The following is a 6,501-nucleotide window of genomic DNA, read 5'->3' as shown; positions in this document are numbered from 1 at the left end:
TGTGGGAAGCATTGGAGTCAACATGGGCCAGCATCCCTGTGGAATGCTTTTGACACCTTGTAGAGTCCATGCCCAGATGAATTGAGGCTGTTCTGTGGGGAAAAGGGGTGCAACTCAATATTAGGAAGGTGTTTCTTATGTTTTGTACACTCAGTGTATATTTATATTCCAGACTCTGACATTGCTCATTCTGAAATGTCTTGATTTCTTTCATTTTACTTTGGGGAATTTGTGTGTATTGTTCGGTATTATGGCACTGTTGGAGCTAGAAAAATAAGCATTTCGCTGCACCTGCGATAACATCTGCAAAATGTGAGTACGCGACCAATACAACTGGCAGCAAACTGATTGGTTGGCTGTTAAAGCCAGCAAAGCATGCTTTGCTATTTTTAGGTAGTGGAATGACTTCCTTCCACGCCTGTGGACACACACACTCCCTTAGGGTTTGGTTAAAGACATGGCAAATAGGGGTGGCAATACAGTCTGCTACCATTCTCAGAAGTTTAATATCTTGTTTTATACCTGGTGGCTTATCATTATTGATGGAAAACAATAATTTTTCCACCTCTTCAACACCAACTTGACCAAATTCAAAGCAGCAATTCTTCTCTTTCATTTTTAGATTTTCGATACACAATTATGATGGTTCACTGTTCAATGTTGTCATTTCACTTCTCAGTTTGTCCACTTCACCAGTGAAATAGTCACTGAAATGATTGGCTATGTCAAAGTGTTGTTATAAATGACTCCTCAACTTCAATGAACGATGGGATTTAAATGGGTTTTCTGCCCATAATATCATTTAAGGTGCTCCAAAGTATTTTTCCATAGTTTTTAAAAATATAAATTGTACTTTTTTGTTGTTAAGTTTAGTCACCAAATGTCTCAATTGACAGTATGTCACCAATAAGCTGAGCAGCCTGACTTGTTTCCACCTTTTTTGCATAATTTCTTTGAACCATACAAATGTTCAATTCGTCATTGATCCAGGGGGCTCTAACAGTTGTCACAGTTAGTTTCTTAAAAGGTGAATGTTTGTCAACAATTGGCTAGAATAATTTTACAAATACTCCAAGTACTGCATCTGGATTCTCCTCCGTATATACATCAGAACAAAATAATTCAACAAAAGAGTCCTGAAAAAAACATTTTGTATGATCTCTTATAAATAACTTTAAGGCCTGCAGAGAGACCGAAAGAGAGAGAGGGTTCAAGCAGATCTCTTTTTTGAAGTCGGTGACCATCGTTGGTCACCACCTTTCAAGGTGTGTTGCATTATGGGGATAAAAATGTCCAACTTGCGCCTACATGTCGACTGCATGAACTTGACAAAAATCTGGTGATCAAAGGTCATGAACTTGACTGCAATCGACTACAAGTTTTTTCTGTAGTTGCTCTTCACCAACTTCATCCTACAGCCATTGCCTGCATTGTGGGAGGCTCTATTGCCAATCAATCATTGGGGTGTTTTTGTTTGACCAACACGAACGTGACCAAAGATTTTTATTTTATTTTTTATTTCACCTTTATTTAACCAGGTAAGCTAGTTGAGAACAAGTTCTCATTTACAACTGCGACCTGGCCAAGATAAAGCAAAACAGTGTGACACAAATAACAACACAGAGTTACACATGGAATAAACCAAGTTATAGTCAATAACACAATAGATAAAAAAGAAAGTCTATATACAGTGTGTGCAAATGGCCATAGTAGCGAAGTAATTACAATTTAGCAAATTAACACTAGTTAACAAATTAACACTGGAGTGATAGATGAGCAGATCCCAAAAACATGGGGATGAGGTAGGTAGATTGGGTGGGCTATTTACAGATGGGCTATGTACAGCTGCAGCGATCGGTTAGCTGATGTTTAAAGTTAGTGAGGGAAATATAAGTCTCCAGCTTCAGCAATTTTTGCAATTCATTCCAGTCATTGGCAGCAGAGAAGAGTAAGGAAAGGCAGCCAAAGGAGGTGTTGGCTTTGGGGATGACCAGTGAGATATACCTGCTGGAGTGCGTGCTACGGGTGGGTGTTGTTATCATGACCAGTGAGCTGAGATAAGGCGGAGCTTTACCTAGCATAGGCTTACAGATGACCTGGAGCCAGTGGGTCTGGTGACGAATATGTAGCGAGGGCCAGCTGACTAGAGCATACAGGTCGCAGTGGTGGGTGGTATAAGGGGCTTTGGTGACAAAACGGATGGCACTGTAATAGACTGCATCAAGTTTGCGGAGTAGACACCCCCCCCCCCCCCCCCCCTTGGGTTGTGCAGTGGGGGAGATCTTTGTGGTCTATGTTCTGCCTTGTCTCAGGATGGTAAGTTGGTGGTTGAAGATATCCCTCTAGTGGTGTGGGGGCTGTTCTTTGGCAAAGTGGGTGGGGTTATATCCTTCCTGTTTGGCCATGTCCGGGGGTATCATCGGATGAGGCCACAGTGTCTCCTGACCCCTCCTGGCTCAGCCTCCAGTATTTATGCTGCAGTAGTTTATGTGTCGGGGGGCTAGGGTCAGTTTGTTATATCTGGAGTACTTCTCCTGTCTTATCCGGTGTCCTGTGTGAATTTAAGTATGCTCTCTCTAATTCTCTCTTTCTCTCTTTCTTTCTCTCTCTCGGAGGACCTGAGCCCTTGGACCATGCCTCAGGACTACCTGGCATGATGACTCCTTGCTGTCCCCAGTCCACCTGGCCATGCTGCTGCTTCTGCCTGCGGCTATGGAACCCTGACCTGTTCACCGGACGTGCTACCTGTCCCAGACCTGCTGTTTTCAACTCTCTAGAGACAGCAGGAGCGGTAGAGATACTCTTAATGATCGGCTATGAAAAGCCAACTGACATTTACTCCTGAGGTGCTGACTTGCTGCACCCTCGACAACTACTGTGATTATTATTATTTGACCATGCTGGTCATTTATGAACATTTGAACATCCTGGCCATGTTCTGTTATAATCTCCACCCGGCACAGCCAGAAGAGGACTGGCCACCCCTCATAGCCTGGTTCCTCTCTAGGTTTAATTCCTAGAGAGGAACTTTCTAGGGAGTTTTTCCTAGCCACCGTGCTTCTACACCTGCATTGCTTGCTGTTTGGAGTTTTAGGCTGGGTTTCTGTACAGCACTTTGAGATATAAGCTGATGTAAGAAGGGCTATATAAATACATTTGATTTGATTTGATTTGATTGGAAGCTATTTTGTAAATGACATCGCCGAAGTCGAGGATCGGTAGGATAGTCAGTTTTACGAGGGTATGTTTGGCGACGTGAGTGAAGGAGGCTTTGTTTGCGAAACAGGAAGCCGATTCTAGATTACATTTTGGATTGGAAATGTTTAATGTGAGTCTGGAAGGAGAGTTTACAGTCTAGCCAGACAGCTAGGTATTTGTAGTTGTCCACATATTCACATATTCGAAGATGACTGAAACAGGAACCAACTTTGCCGCGATTGGAACCCACTTTGCCGCGACAGTGGATACAAATGAATGTGATATTTAAGTCTCTCTCACTATACAATGTACACACATTTGATTTCAGTTTTTGAGTGTGTGTGATATGGGGTTATAATGGCAACACTGCTATGTTGATCTGAGCCTTGCTGTTGGAAAACCACATTAACGGCCGACTTTCGGCTGTCACAGATGCACCTCCCCCAACTTCACTCCTTGACTTTCGTCTGCAGTCAGTTGCCTTACCACTCATACGCAGAGAGAGAGAGAGAGAGAGAGAGAGAGAGAGAGAGAGAGAGAGAGAGAGAGAGAGAGAGAGAGACCATGGTGATGATGACTGCATGTAGACCGCACCAAAGAGGTCGGAGGATCACCACTGAGGGAGGTCTGACCTGGAATGGCCATCTAGAGTCCAACAGAGCAAAGGGCCAGAAGAAACAAGCTTTACAACAGGAGGAGCGTGTTGTCAGTCCATACCTCTCCTCCTCCCTCTCCTCCTTAATCCCAGCCTGTCCCTCTCCTCCTCCTCTTCCCCTAGCCTGCAACTACTCTGCATCCAATATCGTGTGGAAATGCCAACAGATGCCCACCGTCTAAGACAGGTATTATATGCTTAGTGGATGTCCTGGTAATGCTGGTTTTTGCCAGGCTGTTGATTATGACTACATTGCATGGTGTGGTGTGGTGATGGTGAAACGCTGTGCAGTGGCGCGAGGCAGGCAGGGGACAACAGGTGGACAACATCACGGCTCAATACTGCCGACGGTCAAAACTGCCTGACTGGGACATCTGTGTGTTTGTGGGATTGGAGGTACTGACGGATTAACGTTTGTGGAGGAAAGATTCAAAAGATATTAGAGGAAAAATAATTTCTGTTCACGGTCAAGTTCCGCGTATCCATTTTGTGGTTGAAGGCTGAAACACTTCAACTGATGGAATCTTTAAAAAATCTTATAGGGCAACTCTTTTCAACCTCATTGTCATTATCTCCAGCACAATACCAGTGGCAACATATGTGAAAACGGCGCATTTCTATATTTTGTAGAAACAAATATAAAGTTCTACCCAATGACTTCATCAAAACTGAAAACGTTTTAAAAAAAATAGCGATTTTCAAATGCTATGAGATTCACGGTGACATGACATGGGGAGCAAGAAAAGACCCTCCCTTGGGCTAGAAACTTGTTCCAGGTTTTGAAGGTCACCGTTTTTTCCCTTTTAGACCTACCCTGTGATGTCACAGAGAATTCTATTTTTTTTACCTTTACCTTATCTTTTTTAACACATAGATCATAGAAATGCGCTGTTTTCACATATGTAGAGGCTGGTTTGATGCTGGAGATGATGAATATGAGGTTGAAAAGTGGTGGAATTGCCCTTTACGTAAAACACAATATGATTGAAAAGTAGCAACAACCGTCTCCTGTGTAGTATTTTATACCATGTTACTCATCAAGAATTCAAAGCCTGAGAAGCCAAGGACTTCACTTGCCATCAGAGAATGTGTCAATCACTGTGACTCTAGGAGAAAGTGGTTTGTCAGGGCCTGAGGGGGCCACACTGACCTAAATATTAAAACTGTGGACAGCATCACATTGACCAGTTAAAAGAGTGCACTGGGGAAATAAATACCAGTAGTCAAATATTAACCAAGGTCTCCACATTTTTATAATTCACTATTCCTTCATCTCAATAAAAAATCTGAAGTTTCTTTAGAAAGGGGAAAGCTTCATGTGTTGATTTGCTTGGGAAGTGGGGGGCCATTAACGTCTAATTCCATTGTTGTTTACATTTTCTTATACGATGACAGTTGTTTTTGTTATTATTGTTGATATTGTTCTTAGACGGAGTAACCACGTCATCTAACACTGTATGGAGCTCCTGAAGATTAAGATTCACTGGCCCAGTAAAGACAATCATGACAGTGCGTGTGCTCTCTAATGTAAAGTAGAGCCCTTCTACTGTATGTCAATGCAGAAAAGTGCCCTCCCCTGGTCACGAGTGGGACTGCAAAAGAAAAGGAAACGAAGAGACTAAATCAAATGAGGGAAGCAGGGATGCCTTTTATTTTCTCCAAATGTACTGCAGTGAAGACAGCAAGACAGACATGGTCTTTTTGCTTTTTTGTCTTCTTTTTCAAATTCAGTCACTTTTCATTGGACAAAGTCACTAAAGCATATATCAATAGACCATACAATTGTGTAAAATAAAACAATAATTCCTTTTTAATAAAAACTCCAGTGATGACCACCTTACCAATACACGGGTATAGTGTGACCTTAGAGATGTGTACGTTGTCTTAAACTACTGCATACAAGGCTGTGTGGTGGTAGCTGAGCTGCACCCATAGCTCAATACTGGTTGACCTGCAAAACCAGTGAGTGCTGATGCTCATCACAACTGCAGGACTCTTGTGTGTGGTAAAAACTCACGCTGCTCTGGGACTCTATGAGGCTTGACGCGTGACATCGACCTCATAAAAGAACAGGAGAAAAAAATAAACCCATAACTGCCCAGTAACAAGCGCTGTCTCCTCATTGGCTGTGGAGGAATGTACGTTGGTTTGACCATACCCTCTAGACTAAATGACACACACACAAAGTGCTGTTGAGAACTGGGGCAGAATCACACCCATGAGCCACTCTTTACTTAAATCTCCTCTGAATTATTTACTCAAGATTAGCATATGTACAGTGTTGTAATTTTGTTAGTACTCATCTCCGCCAGGGTGTTTCATACTAAATGTCAACATTATTCTCTTTCTACTGAGGTGGTTTCAAAACAGGCAACCATTATCCTATATAACTTTTTGTTATAAATGATAGAAAGTGAAAATGTGCTGTAATCACAAATTATAATCTGTTTTAGATGATTGTTTGAGAACTTGAATTTAATGGATAAATAAACATGGTTAATTTAATGAATAATAATGTTTAAATAATATGTTTGACTGATGAGACAATTTCTTGAACTTTTATTTACATTTCCCTTGCATTTGTATTTCTTTCTTAAAATGCATGCACCTTCATTGAACTGCAAGTCGGCATACATCTATACTGAACA

The sequence above is a fragment of the Oncorhynchus clarkii genome, chromosome 10 (genome assembly GCF_045791955.1).
Source record: "Oncorhynchus clarkii lewisi isolate Uvic-CL-2024 chromosome 10, UVic_Ocla_1.0, whole genome shotgun sequence".
In the NCBI taxonomy this organism is placed as follows: domain Eukaryota; kingdom Metazoa; phylum Chordata; class Actinopteri; order Salmoniformes; family Salmonidae; genus Oncorhynchus; species Oncorhynchus clarkii.
This window is presented reverse-complemented; position numbering follows the sequence as displayed.